This window comes from Callorhinus ursinus, unplaced genomic scaffold (assembly GCF_003265705.2).
Source record: "Callorhinus ursinus isolate GAN/ISIS: 27379988/994484 unplaced genomic scaffold, GSC_fseal_2.0 scaffold103, whole genome shotgun sequence".
NCBI lineage: Eukaryota > Metazoa > Chordata > Mammalia > Carnivora > Otariidae > Callorhinus > Callorhinus ursinus.
This window is the reverse complement of record NW_027397165.1, coordinates 340,945-360,854: the sequence shown is the minus strand read 5'-3', so window position 1 is coordinate 360,854 and position 19,910 is coordinate 340,945. Positions and strand designations below refer to the sequence as shown.

General features: G+C 46.6%; 1 long non-coding RNA gene and 2 pseudogenes across 1 annotated transcript in view; 2 read left to right on the top strand and 1 right to left on the bottom strand.

Moving 5' to 3' along the window:
- The window catches only part of LOC141371810 (uncharacterized), a 38,388-nt gene extending 31,482 nt beyond the window's left edge, over nt 1–6,906 (bottom strand). The window contains exons 1-2 of the long non-coding RNA XR_012377046.1: nt 6,000–6,906; nt 3,540–3,663 (exon numbers count right to left, since the gene is read on the bottom strand). This is a non-coding gene — a long non-coding RNA (uncharacterized lncRNA). The remainder of the gene's footprint in view (nt 1–3,539; nt 3,664–5,999) is intronic.
- A 6,840-nt stretch (nt 6,907–13,746) lies between these two features.
- LOC112808769 (MICOS complex subunit MIC26 pseudogene) lies at nt 13,747–14,350 on the top strand (annotated as a pseudogene).
- Nucleotides 14,351–15,845: 1,495 nt separating this feature from the next.
- Nucleotides 15,846–17,221, top strand: LOC112808768 (mitochondrial dynamics protein MID51 pseudogene; annotated as a pseudogene).
- Nucleotides 17,222–19,910: the final 2,689 nt, after the last annotated feature.

Sequence of the window (19,910 nt, the reverse complement as noted above, 5' to 3'; positions counted from 1 at the left end):
GAAGTGATATATATATATATATATATATATATATATATATATATATATATACAATGGAATATATTATTCAGCCATCAAAAAGAATGAAACCTTGCCAATTGCAACAACATGGATGGATCTAGAGACTATAATACTAAGTGAAATAAGTCAGAGAAAGACAAATACCATATGATTTCAATTCTATGTGGAATTTAAGAAACAAATGAACAAAGGGAAAAAAGAGAGAGAGAGAGAGAGAGAGAAACCAAGAAACAGACTCTTAACTATAGAGAACAAGCTGATGGTTACCAGAGGGGAGGTGGGTGGGGGAATGGGTGAAATAGGTAGTGGGGATTAAGGAGCACACTTATCACCATGAGCACTGAGTCATGTATAGAATTGTTGAATCACTATATTGTACGCCTGAAACTAATATAACACTGTATGTTAACTATACTGGAATTAAAATGAAAAGCTTTAAAAAAAAGAGAGAGAAAGGGGGGTGATGAACTGGCTCACACATCTAGTGTATTTGTCAACCATTTCCGTGTAATTAACAACCATGCAAATTTCAAAAAAAAAATACTGATGCCTGGGTCCCACCCCCAGACCACATAAATCAGAATCACTGGGGCTCTGGGGAAGGGGGGGCATTGGAGCCCAGGCATGGATATTTTTAAAAAGCGCTCCAGATGGTTTCACTCATTTGTATCGGATTATTGGTCCCCTCGATGCACTGACACACATCAGGCTCATTCCTGCATCCACACTTCCCCCCACCCCTGCTTGGGAAGCCTTCTCCACCCCACATCTCTGCCTCTTGAGTTTCTATCATTTCCAAGCCTTAAATTAGATGCCCTCTCCTCCATGAGGACCTCCTCGTTCTACTCTTCTCTTTGATGATTCCCTGATGCCTACAGGGTAAAACCCGAACAGGCCTCATCACCCACTTCGGTTCCACCACACATTTATTCCCGGTGCTTCTACCATACCAATTTGCCCTTCCACAACCACACTTATGCCTAAGCCTTTGCATGTGCTCTCCCCAACCCCCAGCCTCAACAATGCCCTCAACAAACTCCTACTCACCCTTCAAGACTCAGCTCGGGCAGCACTCCTACAAAGTTCACTCTGAGCCCCTCTGCCAGTCTCCCCAAGACTCCTCTCTCTGCCCTCTGTTCCCTAGCACTTTAGATTTATTACTGGCACTCAGCACATTGTGTTAATTGTCTTGTATTTGCCTGGGTTGCCTGTGAGTCTGTTTCTTGAAAGCAAGAATTGTAATTTTTCCATCTCTCTTACTTCCCTGCAGCACAGACCTTGCATAAAGGAAGAACTTACAGAACATTTGCTGAATGCTATTACTCTGTAGGGGGTTACTGGTATTCAGTGTGAAAACTGCTGGTCTCCCCTTCAAGTTAAAGCCCGATAACTGAACACAATAGTCTAAGCCTAGTATGAACAGCACTGAGGAAACTGGATTATTACCTCTTTCATTTTAGCCCATTTCTTTCCATAGAATCTAGGGCTAAGATCTCAATACCTTATTTACATCCCATTATCAAGCCAGGCTTTGAGGTCTAAGATCTTATTAATGTTAATAAGCCAGTCTTTGAGTACCGCCTCCTCAACCAACTCACTGCCTGATAAATTGCTTTGCCTAGGCGATGGTTCAAAGCCTCGGCTATACATTCAAAACCAGCTGGGGAGCTTTTCGACATCCTGCAGCTCAGGCCGCCCTGCAGGCCCATTACATTAGATCTGGGCGTGGGTCCCCGGCATCAGTGTTTTCTGAAGCTCCCAGGCAATCCCGAAGAGTGGCCAACAGTGAGAATCACTGGTAGATCTGAAGCTATACAGCTCCTTCCGTCGGCTCTGCCCTTTTATTTCTTCCTCCCCTGTCTACCTTTCCTTCCTATCCTCATCTCCACGCTCCTCTCCTCCCCCTCCCACTTGCTGCTCTCTGGTCGCTCACACTTGTCTTGCTGACACAACTCACATTATCAGCCGGATGGCAACGGGGTAGTGGAAAGTGCACTGAGCTGGGAATAGTAAGCCTGGGCCTCTGCCCCTTTGTGGTCCTGGGGCAAGTCCCTTCACTCTCTCCATCTTCGTTTCTTCTTGAGTCAAATGGGGATCATAACACTTGGTCTGCCTCCTCAGGAGGCGTATGTGAGGATCACAGGAAATAACGGACCCTGAAGTCCTTTGGGTGCTGGTGAGCACCATGTAAATATCGAGAATTCTAGAGCTTTGCTACCAACATGGGGGCCATACAGTGTTAACACTGCTGGCACAAAACAAGACTCTATTGTGTTTACAAAATACTATGAAACATTTATGGATGCATTCACATCAAGTTGGAGAACAAAACATGCATGAGCATGATGAACTCCAGATTCAGAATAATGGTAACTGGGGAAGGAAAGGGGATGTACCTGAAGGAATTGCAGAGGGGGGTTCAACTGCTTTGTTAATGCTCTCTGCTTAAAAAATCAAATCTGGGGGCACCTGGGTGGCTCAGTCAGTTAAGCGGTTGCCTTTGGCTCAGGTCGTGATCCTGGGGTCCTGGGATGGAGCCCCGCATCAGGCTCCCTGCTCAGCGGGGAGCCTACTTCTCCCTCTCCCTACCACTCCCCCCTGCTGTGTGCTCTCTCTCCCCCACAACTCTCTGTGTCAAATAAACAAACAATCTTTTAAAAAATCAAATCTGGGGGCACCTGGGGGCGCAGTCAGTTGAGCTTCTGACTCTTGGTTTCAGCTCAGGTCCTGATCTCAGGATCCTGGGATTGAGCCCCACGTTGGACTCCACGCTCAGCGTGGAGTCTTCTTGAAATTCTCTCTCTTCCTCTCCCCCTCCCACTCATGTTGTCTCTCTCTCTAAAATAAATAAATAAAATCTTTAAAAAAATAAAACATAAATTAAAAATAAAAAATAAGATCTGAAGTAAACATGCTGAAACATGAAGATCTCATTAAACTGGGGATGTTTTTTATTAACATCTGCCTTTCCGCACACTTGAAAAGAATATAATAAAATAACTATATCCAACATAAATATCCAATATAAACATTTTAAAGCAAAATAAATAGGTGCACCTGGCTGGCTCTGTTGGAAGTCTGCAACTCTTGATCTCGGGGGTTGTGAGTTCAAGCCCCACGTTGGGTGCAGAGATTACTTAAAAATAAAGTCTTTTAAAAAATAAAATAAAGTGAAATAAATAAAAAGGGATTCTTATCATCTTGCCCTAGGTTCATTCTATTGTCCACCTTAGTATAGTGGCAGGAAAAGATAAATCTTGGAATTAACAGCCACTTCAAATCCTTTACATAAGATAGAAATGTATAAATTAGTAACTCCATAAATTTAGAAAAATGTGTCTGTGTCCTCTACCTGATTTTGGAGACATCAGTGAGGACATTTTTTGCATGCACTGTACCAAGTAACGAATGCTCAATTCTGCTGAAATAAACAAAAGGAATGGGAAAGAGAGACCCAGAAAGAGCCCGACAGGGGAAAGGGAAAGGGATGCAGCAGGGGGCAAGAGGGGCTCAGTTACCTGAATGAAGTCACGCTCAAGCATCAGTGAGTACCTGGATGCATCACACTCTCCCCTGTTCCATCCTCACTGCTGTTTCTCCATGGAGGGGTTGAACACGCCCACTGGACTACCGCTATGGGCCCTGTAATCAGGTAACGTACATTCATTGTTCATGGCACTGTTTTGTTTTGTTTTTTAAGATTTTATTTATTTATTTGAGAGAGAGAGAATGAGAGAGAGCATGAGAGAGGGGAGGGTCAGAGGGAGAAGCAGACTCCCCGCCGAGCAGGGAGCCCGATGCGGGACTCGATCCCGGGACTCCAGGATCATGACCTGAGCCGAAGGCAGTCGATTAGCCAACTGAGCCACCCAGGCGCCCTGTTTTGTTTTGTTTTTTAAGACAGCTGCTTAGATGCTTCAGCTTTTTCAATAACCTTACACCTGGTCTGCTACCCTAGCAATTACTAGCTCAGCGCCTGGCACACAAGCCACAGCTTGCCTGGCTAGTACCTTCATTCTGTTTAGACAAAGGTGCCCTTCTGGGCAGACCACCCCTCCTGTTCACAGTGTGGCCAGCCTGTGGTTATTAGAAGAAGGCACCCCTCTCTCCTGGCTGATGCAGCCCTGCACAGCTGGGTGACCACAGAAAGGGTTAACTTTTAGATTCCTGTCCTCATTCCCTCAGTACAAGGTGTCCTGTACAGTAAATATGTGTGTGACCTCACTGGGTGGCCCTGCTGGCACATAAATACTAGTGATTTGGCCCCTGACTGTCCCTAAGACCTCAGACTTAATTATCCAACTCTCCCCAGCCCTGCCCTGATGTGCTGCATTCACTGTGTGTTCCTGCACCCCGGGTCTTTTCACTTGCTCTTCCCTCCAGATTGCTTTCCTTCCCAGACCTTGGCATATCTGGGTTCTCAGTTCACCAATAGAGTAAATTCCTTCTCCAGGTCTCCCAGGTCTTCAATATCGTCACTACCTGAAAGTCTTCTCTACATGTTTGTTATCGGTTCCATCTCCCTTGAGAACTGCAGAAACTTTCCGCACAAACCCTCCATTCAAACACTCCCACTCCCCCTACCCCACACTAAAGGATTTGACGAAACTTTGACTTGGCTTCTAGCAGCCTAAGGCTGCAAGCTGAACCGGCCCAGCCCTTTTCTGAGTTCCTGTCTGAAAAAGCTCAGGACTGTCAAAAGAATTTCCCATTTGCTCTAGCCAGAACCTGATGGTGAGCCCATGACCCCCCTTTCTTAGAGCATTTGCTAAAAATGGCTTTCAACTGTGAATTCTTCCTTTCCCTTTGAGATGTATATGTATCTCCTACAACTCAGAAAGTGATTTCTTAAGGACCTGAGAGCCATTCCTTTGAAATGTAATCATAAGAAAGGCTAGGGCCTCTACCTCCCAGTCTCTGTGGAGGAGAGCATCCTAACTTCCTTAAGTGCCCACTAGCAGACACAGCAGGCCTAATTGCTTTTATACAGACTAAACTTCTTACCTGATTTTTGTCATTTTTCACTTCCCTGACTCTACTTGAGCCCTTGCCCCCTCCTCCCTCACCCTCCCTTTAAAATACCCAGTCATGGGGCGCCTGGGTCCAACTCTTGTTTCGGGCTCAGGTCGTGATCTCAGGGTCGGGAGACAGCCCCGTGTAGGGCTCCCCGCTCAGCAGGGAGTCTGCTTTCCCTCTCCCTCTGCCCCTCCCCTCCCGCCCCCCCACGGAAATAAAGAAATAAATCTCTAAAAAACGAAATAAAATACCCAGTCACTCCTGCACAAATTGGGACAGAGCTCAGCTCTTTCCCCTACTGACAGTAGTTACTGAATAAAATTTGTTTTCACTGCTTTAACTAATATCCAGTTTTGTTTGTTGTTGACACCCTCCACCTTCACCCTCCCTCAGAGACTCAAGGACAGGGACCATGTCCGTTTTGGTCACTGCTGAATCCTCAGTGCCTGCAAGAACACCTGGCCCAACACACATTGGCTGAATGAACAAATAAATGTTTGTTAAAATGTATGTAGTAAAAAGGCCCCAAGATTGAGAGACAGGAGAACTAGATTTTAGTCTCATCAGTTGTCTCGGTTAACTAATTTGTTACCTGAGTCAACTTGATTCAGCTTCTATCTACGTGACCTGGGCAGGATACAGAACCTCTCTGCCTCAGTTTCCTCCACTTCCTTCCTTCCAGAGTTGTTGGAAAGATTGAAATAAGGTGAGAGAAACACAATAGTGTGAGAGCAGGTGCTCAGAAAATGATTTCCAATCTTCACCTTCTACCGGGTTTCTCTTATGTGATCTCACCCAGAGCAACATAAGCTTGTGCTCCTAAGAGTGCCCACTCTGGAGTCTGACTGCCTGACTGTGAGGTCCTGCTTTGCTCTTTACTAGTTATGTGACTTTGCGAAGGGGCTTAACTTTCCAGGACTTACTTTCTTCATCTGTAAACTGGGGGTGATTGTAATACCTACCTCATAGGATTGTTGTGAGGATTAACAGAGTAAATACACTCACAACAGAGCCTGACCCAGCGTAATACAATGTCAGATGGTATGACTGGACCTCGGGATCCTCATTCATAAAAAGCATTGGGTTTTCAGGTCCCCGACGCCTCTGTAACTTTGCACCTGCAGCTGGAGAAGCCAATGGCTCTTTTCCCTTTCTGTACAAGGGTCTGGTATCAGAATCATTAATTTAGTCGCACACTGGGTTTCTGCGCACCTCCTTCAGGCTTCACTTCCTGATCAGTGGTCTGAGGTCACTCTCTGGGCGCTTGCCAGGCCCGTCTGGCGTCTTCCTCAGGCCCAGAGGAGGATGAGGAAGCAGGGGTTCTTCCCAGGCCACATAGGCGGCTCCATCGCAGGTCTTTCAACCCTGCCCCGCTCTCACGGAACCCCCCTTTTTTATTTAGAGTCCCCCAGGGTGTGGGGCGGGGCCCTGGAACTTCCTGGAAGACTAGGGGTGGGGTGCAGCGCAGTTACTGTCCAAAGTTAGATTTTTCTGCCGGGGGGGCTGACCTGGGGGCGACCAGACTTGATGGGGTCCCTTCTAGGGCCTGGAGATGTAAGGACGGAATCCAGAGGTGTTTCCTCCGGGGTTTCACACACTCACTCCCTTCAGTCCTCTGGTTTCCGGTCTCCTCCAGGGGACTGCAAAGTGCAATCCAGGCGAAAAAAGCAACCCCGAGTGCCCTTCTACCTCCGAGGACTCTGCGCCAGCTTAAACAGCCCTTGGCGGCCGCACTTAACTCTTCCGCCGTCTGTGACTTGTCGCTGTCACACACCCCTTCGTTCAAATCCTCTAACAGCCGCCTACTATAGGCTAGTCTACGGTCCTCGCACTCAATAGCCCCGCCAGCTCCACAGGGTACTCCCCCAACTCCACTGGGAACTTGATAAGAGCGGGATACGCATGCGCGGACAGCGCCTCCACCGAGTACAGCCCGACCCCTTGGGAAGGCCCGGTCGAAGAGCGGAGAGCGCATGCGCGGATGCCGCGCGCCTCTCCAGCAGGCAAGGCGCTGCCAGACAGCGTGGCAGCGCCAAGCAGAACTGGTGCATCTCCTAGCCCCCTGACGCCCTTCTTCTTCTCCCTGGGTCTTGTCTTCCCACACTAATTCAGGTCTATAGGCCCCGTATTGGAGTCTTGGTGTGAATCCTTCCGTTTAGCTAGCAGTCCCTCTAATAAAATAAGTGACAAGGACAGTGAATCTAAGGTGACTTTGCTTAGAGGGGTGCAGCCTGTAGGTCGCCATACAATCCTTGGTCCCAGAGCGGGCGTCTTTCCCCACCTGGAAGTCGCAGAAATAAAAAAGGAATTTGCCGCCTGCCCAAGCCCCTTCACCAGAACTTTTAGTTTCCCTCAGGCCTTCTGAGGGCCTGAGCCACCTTTGGGCTCCCTGTGATGACGAATCAGTGTCTCCTCACTGTGCCCCACACTCCCACCATTGGGATAGTCTCACATGACGCAAGTGGACTAAGATAGAAGGCACAGCAGTAGGGATGATCGTTACTACTCACTGACCACCTTTTATGGCAGACATAGTATGCTCAGATAAAGCAAATGAGGATTCATATTCCCATTTCACAGAAGAGGAAATTGAGGCTGGGAGACGAAGACAACCCGTGTCCCATGCGTGCCCCTTCAGTGGGTGCGTGGTCAAGACTTACTACAGACACTTCCTCTAAACCCCCCCCCCGGAATGGGCACCCCCACATTATGGGCCCCCCACTTCTGGGTGCTGCTGCCCCAACCAGGCTGACTCATCTCCCCCACAGTTATTTATTCTGTTCCAAGTCTTTATTAAACTCCACCAGTTGAGGAGGGGAGGGGATTATCAGAATCTTTCCCTAGTCCACGCAATTCGGGGGCTGGGGGAGTTGGAGAAATTAGTCAAACTGATGTAGGAAAGACGTTAGGGTTCGAAGCCTACAGCCAAGAAAGAATTCTTGAGACATCTTTGGTGCAAAAAGGTGATGTTATTATAGCATGGGGATAGGACCTGTGGGCAGAAAGAGCTGCACTGGTGTCATGAGAAATGGCCCATTTATATACGTTCAAGTTGGAAGGGGGTTGGGGATAGCATAAGTCTCTAAGGAATTTTGGAAGCCAGGTTTTCAGGACCTTGAGGGGAGCTAGCTATTGTTAGGAAAAGGTCATTTATTACCGTCTAATAAAACCGTAGTCATGAGACCCTTCAGATGTATATCGGTGGGCCATATGCTTGGGGGATGATTGCCAACATGTATCTTGGGGGAGGGTGGGTTAGAGATAAAGGAAGTTTCCAAAAGAATTTTTATTAAAGTAAGCTTACAGGATCCTGGCGCGGGGGGCGGGGGGGGGGAGGTGGAGGGAGGGTCCGGCTAGATTGCCTTTTTCCCTTAACAAAGTGTCAACATTGAGGCAGTTGAGTCCCTAGAGGAGTGTCACTCTACCTGTTTCAGGGACTTGTCAATGGGCTGTGGGTAGTAAGGAAATTTAATAATTTTTCTTCTGCCTTTGTTTCCCACATCAAAACTCCCAGGCTGGAGAGCTAGGAGGCCCAGAGAGGGCCAAGCCCCGTGTGTGCCTCTGCCCATGAGGGTGGGGGGCTTCTGCTCTGCCTCCATTAGGAGGAGAGGTGGTGTGGCACCCCTTGAGGGAGAAGAATGGTCTCGCCCACGTTGCCAGAGCCTCCCTTCTCTGGTTCCTGCCCCCTGCTGCCTGGCTCTACTTCTCCTCTGGTGCCGACTGGCTCCTTGTTTCTAGCCTCTTCATTCCTACCTGCTTGCTTCTCTGCCTTTCCTTCCACATCCTCTTTCCTTTCTCCCCCACTTCCTCCCTTGCTCCCGTCCTCTTTTCCTTCCTTGACCTCCATATAGCCAGAATAGGGGTAGTCTTCCACCCACTCCTTTTCTCCCTCCAAAAGAACCCTGAACTGGTCCTATAATGGCTATAATGGCTTCTCTAAGCCTGCAGATGACTTCTGGCTTTCTAGCTTGTCTGCTGGGTGGATGTGTAAACCTTGAGATAATGCTTCCAAAGCTGTGAAGGGACGGTGGATATAAGTGAAACTGATACTGTGTACTGATCATAACACTTAATGATTCTGTAAAAATTAATAAAAGGAAAACCCCATTTAGAATGGATTTCGGGGGGCGCTTGGGTGGCTCAGGCGTTGGGCGTCTGCCTTCGGCTCGGGTCGTGATCCCGGGGTCCTGGTATCAAGCCCCACTTGGGCTCCCTGCTCAGCGGGAGGCCTGCTTCCCCCTCTCCTGCTCCCACTGCCTGTGTTCCTGCTCTCGCTGTGTGTGTGTCTCTCTCTCTGTCAATTAAATAAAAAAAAAAAAAAAAAAGAATGGATTTCGGAGGCTGGCAGGGGGAACTCTCACCCTAGCACTAGTTATCAATTACAGAACCAAAAGGAGGAAACACACTTTGCAAGTCCATACTACTTTACTGACCCAGTGGAAGGAAGGAAGATTGCTTCCTACTCTGCCAACAGCCCAGCCAGTGAGAGACAGTGACAACTCAGCCAATGAGAAGCCACTATACTTCTAACTCTCAGTTTACTCCAATAGACTTTTAATTTATAACAGCTCTTCCCAAAATTCACCCCACCCCCTTCTTTTCCTCTACAAGAGTTTCAGTCCTTTGTTTTCCAGACTTGCCTATGGTTTTGTCTTAGCTTGTAATTCTCAGCTATTCCTTAAGAAATCCATTTTTTTGTTGGTAAAATAACTGAGAGTTTTATTTGTTTAAAGATTTTATTTATTCTTATTTTAGAGAGAGAGCACCAGCAGGGGGGGGAGAGGGATAAGCAGACTCTGCACAGAGTGCTGAGCTGACCCGGGTCTCTATCTTGAGATCACTACTGGAGCTGAAACCAAGAGTTGTGGGCTCAGCCGACTGAGACACCCAGGCACCCCCTGAGAGTTTTATTTTTAAGTTTAACATTACTTGGTGGCCCCAAAGGGTATCCAGAGAAGACACACCCTCCCTGCCACAACTCCAAGGCTGGTGAGCAAATAGGTATCTATACGCACAGAGCCCATTGGGCTCACTGCTTTCTTGCAGACCTGAGGTTTTGAAAGTAAGTTTTCTCCTGGTTTGCTAGCTGGATGCTTTGTGTCTGAGCTCTCCAGAATTTATTCAGGATCTATTTAAGGCCTTGTTTGTTTGTTGTTGTTTTTAAATCTCTGGCAGTACTCGTTTGTCCTGGTGGAACTGTGCTGACCTTTAGTCTCAATACTGTTTGGAACCAGACTGTTCCTGTTGGAACTGGTGCCAGTTTGAAATGTGTAGGACTTTGGACAAACTCTATTTTGGGATGGGACTGTTCTGGTTGGAACTGTTTTTTTTTTTGTTTTTTTTTTTGGAACTGTGCTGGCCTTTGGTCCAGTTCCTCTGGAACTGCGCCTTTCCTACTGGAATTGTGCTGACCTTTGGCCTGATCCTTCTGGAACCAGGCTGTACCTCTCAAAAGTGTACTGTTGAGGAATTGTCTCTTTGCTCTAGAGAAAAACCTCTAAGAAATGGGATTCCAGTTATCAAAATGCTTTGAGAGCACTCCTCCCTACTGAGACTCTGTCTGGTTTTATGTTTAAAAACTATGGTTCCTCCACATGCACGTTCATAAGTCAGTGGACTGACTTAACTAAAGAAATTTAAAACTTTAATGAACATTATCTTGAGCTTTTGATCTCCCCAAACTTGCTTCCTCAATTAAATCAGAAAGCTGCAGTTCCTAAAAAGAAATAAATTTCTTTAAAGGGCAAAAAGGAGGAAAAGAAGAAGCGGAATGCCTATTTTAAGTGGTACCTGAGGCTTCCAGATGTTTTCAGGATTCTAAGTTTGTCTCTGCAAAGGACTATTTCTAAATTAACTGAGGAAAACCATTGAAAGAAGCCAAAATGGCTTCCAAGGTCTCTTTTTCCCTTCCCCCATTTTCTTTGATACCTGCAGATACATGGTGGCCACCTCATGCTCAGGCCCTGCATCTGGCTCCATTTTCCTCTATTCTGTCTGCTGAACTTTCCTTTTCCTCTGAATCTTTCCCCTCTTGCTCCTCTCTTGAACCTATTGAAACTTACCTTTTCAAAGTTAAGTCTTCTGAGGATCTAAATAAACCTCCAATTATGTTGCCTGGATTAAGTCCAAATTGTGAGCCATAAAGAATTTCCTAAAGTGACTGAGGACACGCATAAGTTTGCCAAAGAATTTAACATAGCTATTCAAACTTAACAGCCTGGTTTGTCAGGTTTCTATCAATAGTCCACATGTTTGTTGGTGAGGACCAAGCCAAACATTGGATGAAACTAGCCACAATGGGTCATCCCGAAGGGGATTTAGAGAAACAAACCATTAAATTTTGTCAAGATGCTAGAACACTTGCTGGAAATCTCCACTGAGCAATTACAGTAACTTTTCCCAAGTATACTGATTGGAACAAAATTCAGCCTTGTATACAAAAGCTTGAAACTGTTCATGGCTATTATAATGAATTCCAAATTGTCTTTTAAGAATATTCTGGTCTGGGCACCTGAGAGGCTTGTTAGTTAAATGTCTGCCTTTGGCTCAGATCATAATCCCAGGGGCCTGGGATCAAGTTCTGAGTCCAGCTCTCTGCTCTGCAGGCAGTCTGCTTCTCCCTCTGCCCCTTCTCCCACTCGTTCTCTCTCTCACTCTCTCTCAAATAAATAAAATCTTTTTTTAAAATTTATTTTACTTATTTTATTTTTTTAAAGATTTTATTTATTTATTTGACAGAGAGGGACACAGCGAGAGAGGGAACACAAGCAGGGGGACTGGGAGAGGGAGAAGCAGGCTTCCCACGGAGCAGGGAGCCCGATGCGGGGCTCAATCCTAGGACCCTGGGACCATGAACTGAGCCCAAGGCAGATGCTTAACGCCTGAGCCACTCAGGTGCCCCAAAATCTTTTTTTTTTTTTTTAAGAATATTCTGGTCTTCCTTTATATGTTGAATCCACTGGGTGGCATTTAACTCTAAGTTTATTAACAGGCTGAACTGGGCTCTTTCTCTTTTAGTTAAAAGGACCAGGACAGAATGGGAAACTGTGTACTCCAGATTTAGTTAATACGGCAAACCAACTTGCTTGCATCCTAGGTGAGTCACCTAAAAGAAAGACTGCTACGATTCTCAATTTTCAGCTCTGGCAAATGAAGGCCCCTAAACAAAACCAAAAACTTTCGAGTTTCTGTTATTATTGCAAAGAGCCAGACATTCAAGATAATGTTCTTATTAAAAAGAAAGATTGTTACAGGCGCCTGGGTGGCTCAGTCGTTAAGCGTCTGCCTTCGGCTCAGGTCGTGATCCCAGGGTCCTGGGATGGAGCCCCGCATTGGGCTCCCTGCTCAGCGGGGAGCCTGCTTCTCCCTCTCCCACTCCCCCTGCTTCTGTTCCCTCTCTCACTATGTCTCTCTCTGTCGAATAAATAAATAAAATCTTTTTTTAAAAAAAGAAAGATTGTTACAACTTTAAGTGCTCCAGGCACCTTCTGTCCTCCACCTTCTGTCAGTCTTTCCAATGTCTTCCTAATTCCCAGTGACTGGGGCTCTGAGGAACTACAAGGCTCATCTCAATCTCCACTCTTAATTGGCCTAGAGAAACCATTCTCCAGATTGGGACTGAATCTTTGTCCTTATTGACACCAGAGCTATAGCCTTGTTGCTCAATCCCACTGCTATAAATGCAGCCCCTGCCTTGGAGTCCTAAAACAGTTCAAATAGTGGAGATCTCTAATAAACTTCAACAGGTTCCTGTCTCTGAACCTAATCCCTTTTGTCTAGGTCCTTTAAGAGCTACTTAATCCTTTTTTTCCTTCATTGCTCTGCCCCTATTCATTTATTGGGGTGATATTTCTTAGAATAGTATCATGCCAGCATTTCTCCCAATTGGGGGGAAATAATTCTAGAATTTGACAGTAGTAATCAAAATAGCCAATTTGGGGAATTAAATGATTGTTTGACATCTTTTATTTGTTCTGTCTCTGTTGCCACTATAGGTGAGCCCAGGGACACTGATCATTTGTTCCTATTGGATCAGCTACCATCCTCTTTATGGGCAAAAGTCTCAACTGATCTTGGCGGAATCCACACTGCACCTCCCATCAAGATTCAAATAGATCCCTCAAAACCTCTTTCCATCATTAATACCCTATAAATAAAGAAGCCCTTCAGGGCATCAAGCCCATAATAGAAGATTACAAGGCTCAGGGCCTCATTATCCCCTGCACTAGTTCCTGTAACACTCCTATTTTACCTGTGAGAAAACCCAATGGCCAAGGTTGGAGGTTTATTCAGTACCTCTGAACAATAAATAATACTGTTATCCCTCAGCACCCTGTTGTTCCTAACCCCTATGTGCTGTTAACATCCATTCCCACTGAAAGCAAATTTTTCGCTGTAACTGATCTATCATTGCATTTTTAGTATTCCAGATGATAAGGATAGCCAATATCTTTTTGCCTTCACTCGGGAGAAATGGCAATACACCTTGATAGGTGTACACCTGTCCCAGGGTTTTACAGAGAGTCCTTACTTTTCACAAACTTTAAAAGCCCATTTGGATGATATAAAGTTTTCTGCAGGCTCTACCTTGTTATAATACATAGATGATTTGCCTCTCTGCTCCCTTACTCAAACCTCTACACAGGGGACAGCATCCACCTGTTAACACTTTTGGCCTTGGACCCCGCCAGAGCCACCTCTGCCAGCAACATGTCTGGCAATTCAGGTCTGTGGGGCCAGCCAGTCTGTGGGGCCAGCCAGTCTGTGTCTGCTCATCTTGAGTCTATGCATCATCTAAAAAGGACTCATTTCACACAACTTCCCTGAGGGTTAATGAGCTTTCATTCTAGTCCATTCCCTAGGGTCAATCTAAATATGTGGGGGAGCCAAGGACCCAACTTGATGAAAGCATCTCACACCTCCAACATTACTGTGAGCCATATACAAGTTGGTGTCAGGAAATGCACTCACAAACTAAGCCCAAGATGCTGAGCTTGGTTCAATAGGGGTTAGGCAGCTATGAATATCTCCAAAATGTACCTCCTGGATTTTTTTCCCAAGACTTGGTGTTATTGGTTTTGCTGGCATTGTTGGACTTCTTTTGGCTAGAGGTTCAAAAATAAGGAAGCTGGTGTATCCACCTGGGTTCATGGGAGTAGCTGCCTCTGTTTATTATCCACAACAAGCCATCGTATTTGTCCAGGTCAGTAGGGAGAAATTATATGCCTGGGGTTTATGAGGATACATAGTCGTAGATTTGTGGAAGAAGAACTTTCAAAAGCCAGGAAGTGTGAAGAATTCACCTGGAAATTAGTAGAATGCTCCATGCTCTGCTCATTTTTTTTTCACGGGGCCTAATGCGGGGCTTGAACTCATGACCCTGAGATCAAGACCTGAGCTGAGATCAAGACTTGGATGCCCATGGGACACCTGGGTGGCTCAGTTGGTTAAGTGTCTGCCTTCAGCTCAGGTCATGATCCCGGGGTCCTGGGATCGAGTCCCGTATCAGGCTCCTTGCTCAGTGGGAAGTCTGCTTCTCCCTCTGCCTGCCGCATCCCCTGCTTGTGCTCTCTCTCTCTCTCTGATAAATAAATAAAAATCTTAAAAAAAAGAAAAAGAGTCAGACGCCTGACCACTTGAGTCGTCCAGGCATCCCTGCTGTGCCCATTTTAGTCAGTTACAGGTAAATATTGGAAACTCCATGCAGTAAACCAATATTTCTACAGAAAAATGGCAGAGAAGTCAGTACTGAATGCAGTAAATTGGCTTTCTTCTTCACGAAAAACTATACTAGGCTTCTTTGTTATCTTGGGTAATGCCATACTACAAGTGGACTATTCGAAAATCCTTTCACCTAGAGATAATGTCCAGCCTTAGAATCCCTCCTTCTCATGTTGCTATTTATGTACATAATTAAAATTCCAAGGTTAAAAAAAAACACCAACTTTTGGCCTTAAAGGGACATAAAGTCTCCAAAGAAAAATTAGTTTGTTCAAGCTCAGGTTAGATAGGCATCTGATCTCAGAGTAAGGGCTACAACTGGACCCAGGTGAAACCCCTCATGACTGCTTGACATTGACAGATTACCTTTTGACTCTCCGTGACACTACAGGAAACTCATGACCAATGCAGATTTTTCATGGTTTACTGATGGTTCTTACTTAAAGGATAAAAATGGTAAATATTGTGCTAGGTATGCTACTGCATATTTCCTTTTCAAAGTCATTGAAATAGCACCTTTACATTTTGGTTACTTCAGCCCAATAGGCTGAATTATACTCTCACAAGAGTTTTTATCTTAGCCAAAGGTAAAACTGCAAACATTTATACTGATAGTTGGTATGCCTTTGGGGTAGCTTGTGACTTTGGAATGTTATGTAAACAATGAGACTGCCTTACCTCCAATAGGGATGAACTTAAAAATGGCTTCTATGCCCCAAATTTATTAGATTGCCATACTTTTGCGGGTGGCTCTAGCTGTTGTTAAGGTTCCTGGGCATTCCAGACTTGACTTTCTGGAAGCCAAAGTAAACCACCTCACTGACATTTCCTCCAAAATTGCTACTCTCAAGGAAACCAGTAGCCAAACCTCTGGTCTAAGGGGATATTCTGCCATATGATTTTGGAAAAATTGACCGAGAGACACCCAAGAATTTGCCGCAGAAAGGAAAAAACATTAGAAATCTAGTAATTGTTGGCTTGATAAAAAAGAGAGAACTCTGGTTTGTGCCAAACAACAATCCAGCCCTACCAGAAATTCTAAAATTTCCACTGTATATGCATCAAACCATTGGTCTTTTGAGGAAACGATGGCATTCATGAACCAGTATTGGTGGGAAAAGTTTAATAAGTCTGAAGAAAGTGCCTCTTTCATCTGTCCCACCTGTCCAAAGTATAATTCAGGGAAAGTTGAGTCCCTCCCCTCAACTCCACGCGCAAGGTCGTATCCCGGAAGTGAAGGGGCCATGTTGGTGGGTGACCCCGGGAGAGGTACCTGGCGAAAGGCAAATCCCGAGGAGTTGTAGCGCCCAGTCCGTGGCTTGACGCCCAGCCCCTGCCTGTCCCCCATACCTCAGCAGAGCTGAGAGGCAGTGCTCTGTCTCTACTGGGCCCTGCTGCGCCAGGGTCTAGAGATTCGCTACACTGATGGAGACTTCTATCTTGCCTCCATCTCCCGTGAGCGAGAGCAGGCTCTGGTGAGCGCAAAGGCAAGAAGGATGACAATGGCATTGGCACAGCCATTGATTTTGTGCTCTCCAAGTGACCAGCTGGTGCTGGGGGTGGGTGGAGCGGCCATGTTGGCAGTTAAGCAGATGTACAATAGGGCAATCAGTACCCCTAAGCCCCACCCGCCTAAGCCATTGGGGGTAGGGGAAGGAGCTGGGAAGAATGGAACTGGGTGGGGGCCCCCCCCCCCCCCCCCGCCGCCCCGTTGCTGAATAAGGACAGGAAGACAGGCCTGAGCCCGTACCTGCAGACCCTTCCCACAGACTCCTCGGCCTTTGACGTGGATACATTCTTCCTGCCCTGGCCCAAGCCATTGGCCAGGAAGGGCCAGGTAGACTTGAAGAAGTCACGACTCTGCATGTCCCTGGAGGAGAAGCTTCTTAATGTGATCCGACCAGCACCAACCCCAGAAGCCCTGACTTTGGAAGTGCAGTATGAGCATGACAAGGATCTTGTCATTGACTTCCTGCTATCAGGGACTCTTGGCGACACCGTCTTGGTAGCCAGACCACACCAGCTGGCACAGTATGGCAACCTATGGTGGCTGAGCCAGGGTCCTGCAGAGACGGCACACCTACGGGCTTTGGACCAGGACGATTTAGGCTGCCAGTGTCTGTGCCTCAAGATCCTCAAGGCCATATGCAAGTCCACTCCAGCTCTGGGCCACCTCACTGCCCGCCAGCTCACCAACGTCATCCTCCCCTTGGCCCAGGAGGAGGCTGACTGGTCTCCAGATATGCTGGCCAACCGATTCTTATAGGCACTGAGGGGACTCATCAGCTACTTGGAGGCCGGAGTCCTGCACAGTGCCCTAAATCCCAAGGTGAACTTATTTGCAGAGCTCACTCCTGAAGGTATAGATGAACTGGGATATACTCTCTATTGCTCATTATCTGAGCCAGAGGTGCTGCTGCAGACAGGGCAGGTGAAGGTGGTCAGACCCTGGCTTCTCTGTTAGAAACATGTGGTTGCATAGTCGGTGCCTCACAGGGTCTCTAGGTGCCTCCTATCTTGCTGGTCATTGCCCCAGTCACTTCATGCTGATCAGAATGCCATCTCCTTGTCTCCTATTTTCTCACCCAACCTTCTATTTTTGTTACCAAACACTGTGCTCCTACTCCTCCCCTCCCTCTTGCTCCAGGCTAATATTTCTGGAATGAATAGAGAAGGTGGAACACTGGCCTGAGCTGGTGTTTTCCATGGTGGTCCAGGTTTTCTGTTCCTGTCTGCCCTGCCCTTTGGCCTGTTTCTTTCCAGTGTCTTCTCTGTCTTTTCCCCTTGTTCACGCCTTCTGTTTTGCTCTTTCCCCTGGAGTGTATCTGCCTAGTCAAGATGTTGCCTTTTTGTTGAATGTCACCAAAGAGTTCTGATTGCACGTTTCCGAACTGAGCTCTGCAGAGTGAGTGCTCAGACAGTATTTAGAGTTTCTGGGGGTAAAGCTAGCCTTTGACTCAGGTTCCTGGAGAAGAAGCCCATTTCCCCCGCTTCCTGACCAGCTCATATTCCTAAGTGCTAAGGTCTCATGGGAACACTGTTATTGACCCACACAGGGGTGAGGCTCAATATAAACTGGATGCCAAGTTGCTTGGAGATTGTGTTCTTTGGTGGTCATCACTGAGACTGCAGTGGGGGAGCTGGTGGTGGTGAAGAGGGCCTAGGGAAGGGTGTGTGTGCTCGATGGCTGAGCCTCACCCTTGGCTGGTCAACATCAGCACTGCTGTGTGAGCAGCGGGGGGGGGGGGGGGGGGAGGGGGGGGGAGGGAAGGGGCTGTCGGGACAGTACCTGTGCGAGTGCTCTTGTTCAGCCCCTTCCTTGCCTTATTGCCAACTAGGACGAGGCCTTCAAGGACACAGCTTTGTGGTAGAGTTTGAAGGGAGGTTGAGAAGTGGCAAACACCGGCTGAAAAATCCAGTCACTGGTTAAGGCTTGGCAACCACGTTTCTTCCCCACGAGGCCCTGCTTTCCAGGACGTTGCCTGAGCGCAGGAACAGGCCCACAGCCAGCCCTTCATTCTCCAGTGTCTGCCATAGGAACGTGAGGGGGCATTTGCTGAACTCTCCAAGCCCCGCCAGAGTCCAGAGGGCAAGCAGCCGGGCGCTGACCTCTTTCCCGTCCTGTCTCACCTCGAAGCTGGGGAGACTGGTGCTACCCAGGAAGAGCATCCAGGGGTAAGACACATAGGAGAGGGAGGCTGGGGCTTCCTATGCTCCTTCTGGTTTCCGGCTGCTAAAACCCCGCTGCGTATTGCAACGTCAAAAGTAGCCTGAGGGTGGGGAGGAGGGTCTCTACACTTCATTCCCTCTGCTGGGTTAGTATAGTAGTTTCCATATGTAAGGTCCATCTCCTCCTGTTGAGTCTGCAATGGATAACTAGTGGGGGTGTGTGTGAGAGTTACCCCTACCAGCCTCCCAATTCCATTCTAAATGAAGTTTCCTTTTATTAGTTTTCACATTTCCCCCTTTTGATCAAGATCTTTCTTTGAAAGCACCGCTGATGAATGTTCAGGTTGTTTATATTTAGTGGTTTTGTCCCTCAGTACCAGGAAGCTCCTTTTCTGACTGTCATGTTCTACATTGGAGGGAAAGTGCATAGCATTTGGAAATCACTTAAGGCCACCTTTGAGCCTATGATAATTGTCTTTCTCTGACTGACTTATTTCACTTAGCATAATACCCTCTAGTTCCATCCGCGTCATTGCAATGGTAAGCTTTCTTTTTTTTTTTAATATTGTGTGTGTGTGTGTGTGTATACACACACCACATCTTTATCCATTCATCTGTTGATGGACATCTGGACTCTTTCCATAGTTTGGCTATTGTGGACTTTGCTGCTTAAACGTTGGGGTGCAAGTGCCCCTTTGGATCACCATGTTTGTATCCTTTGGGTAAATACCTAGTAGTGCAATTGCTGGGTCATAGGGTATCTCTATTTTCAACTTTTTGAGGAACCTCCATACTGTTTTCCAGAGTGGCTGCACCAGCTTGCATTCCCACCAGCAGTGTAAGAGGGGAGGGTTCCCCTTTCTCCACATCCTTGACAACATTTGTTGTTTCCTGACTTGTTAATTTTAGCCATTCTGACTAGTGTGAGGTGGTATCTCATTGTGGTTTTGATTTGTATTTCCCTGATGCCGAGTGATGTGGAGCATTTTTTCATGTGTCTGTTGGCCATTTGTATGTCTTCTAAAAGTAACCTTATCTTAACAGCAGCTAGCCCCTCAAGGTCCTGAAAGCCTTGCTTCCAAATTCCTTAGAGACTTACGCTATCCCTAACCCCCACTAATTAAAAACTATATAATCAGTCACTCCTCACAGTCCCAGTGCAGCTCTTTTTGCCCACAGGTCCTGTCCCCATGCTATAATAAAATCGCCTTTTTGCACCAAAAATTTCTCAAGAATTCTTTCTTGGCCATTCACTCACAAACCCAAAAACTTCCAAATTTCATCAGTATCAAGTAGTGCATTGTTGCTGGAAAGTACAGTGTTATACAGACTGAAGTCAGACAGCAGGCAGCAGACTATGGAGAGCACTGAAAACAAGGGGATTTAACACAAGGATGATAACATAATAAAATTTGAGTTTTATTTATTTTTTAAATTTTTTAAAAGATTATTTATGTATTTATTTGTTTGACACAGAGAGAGAG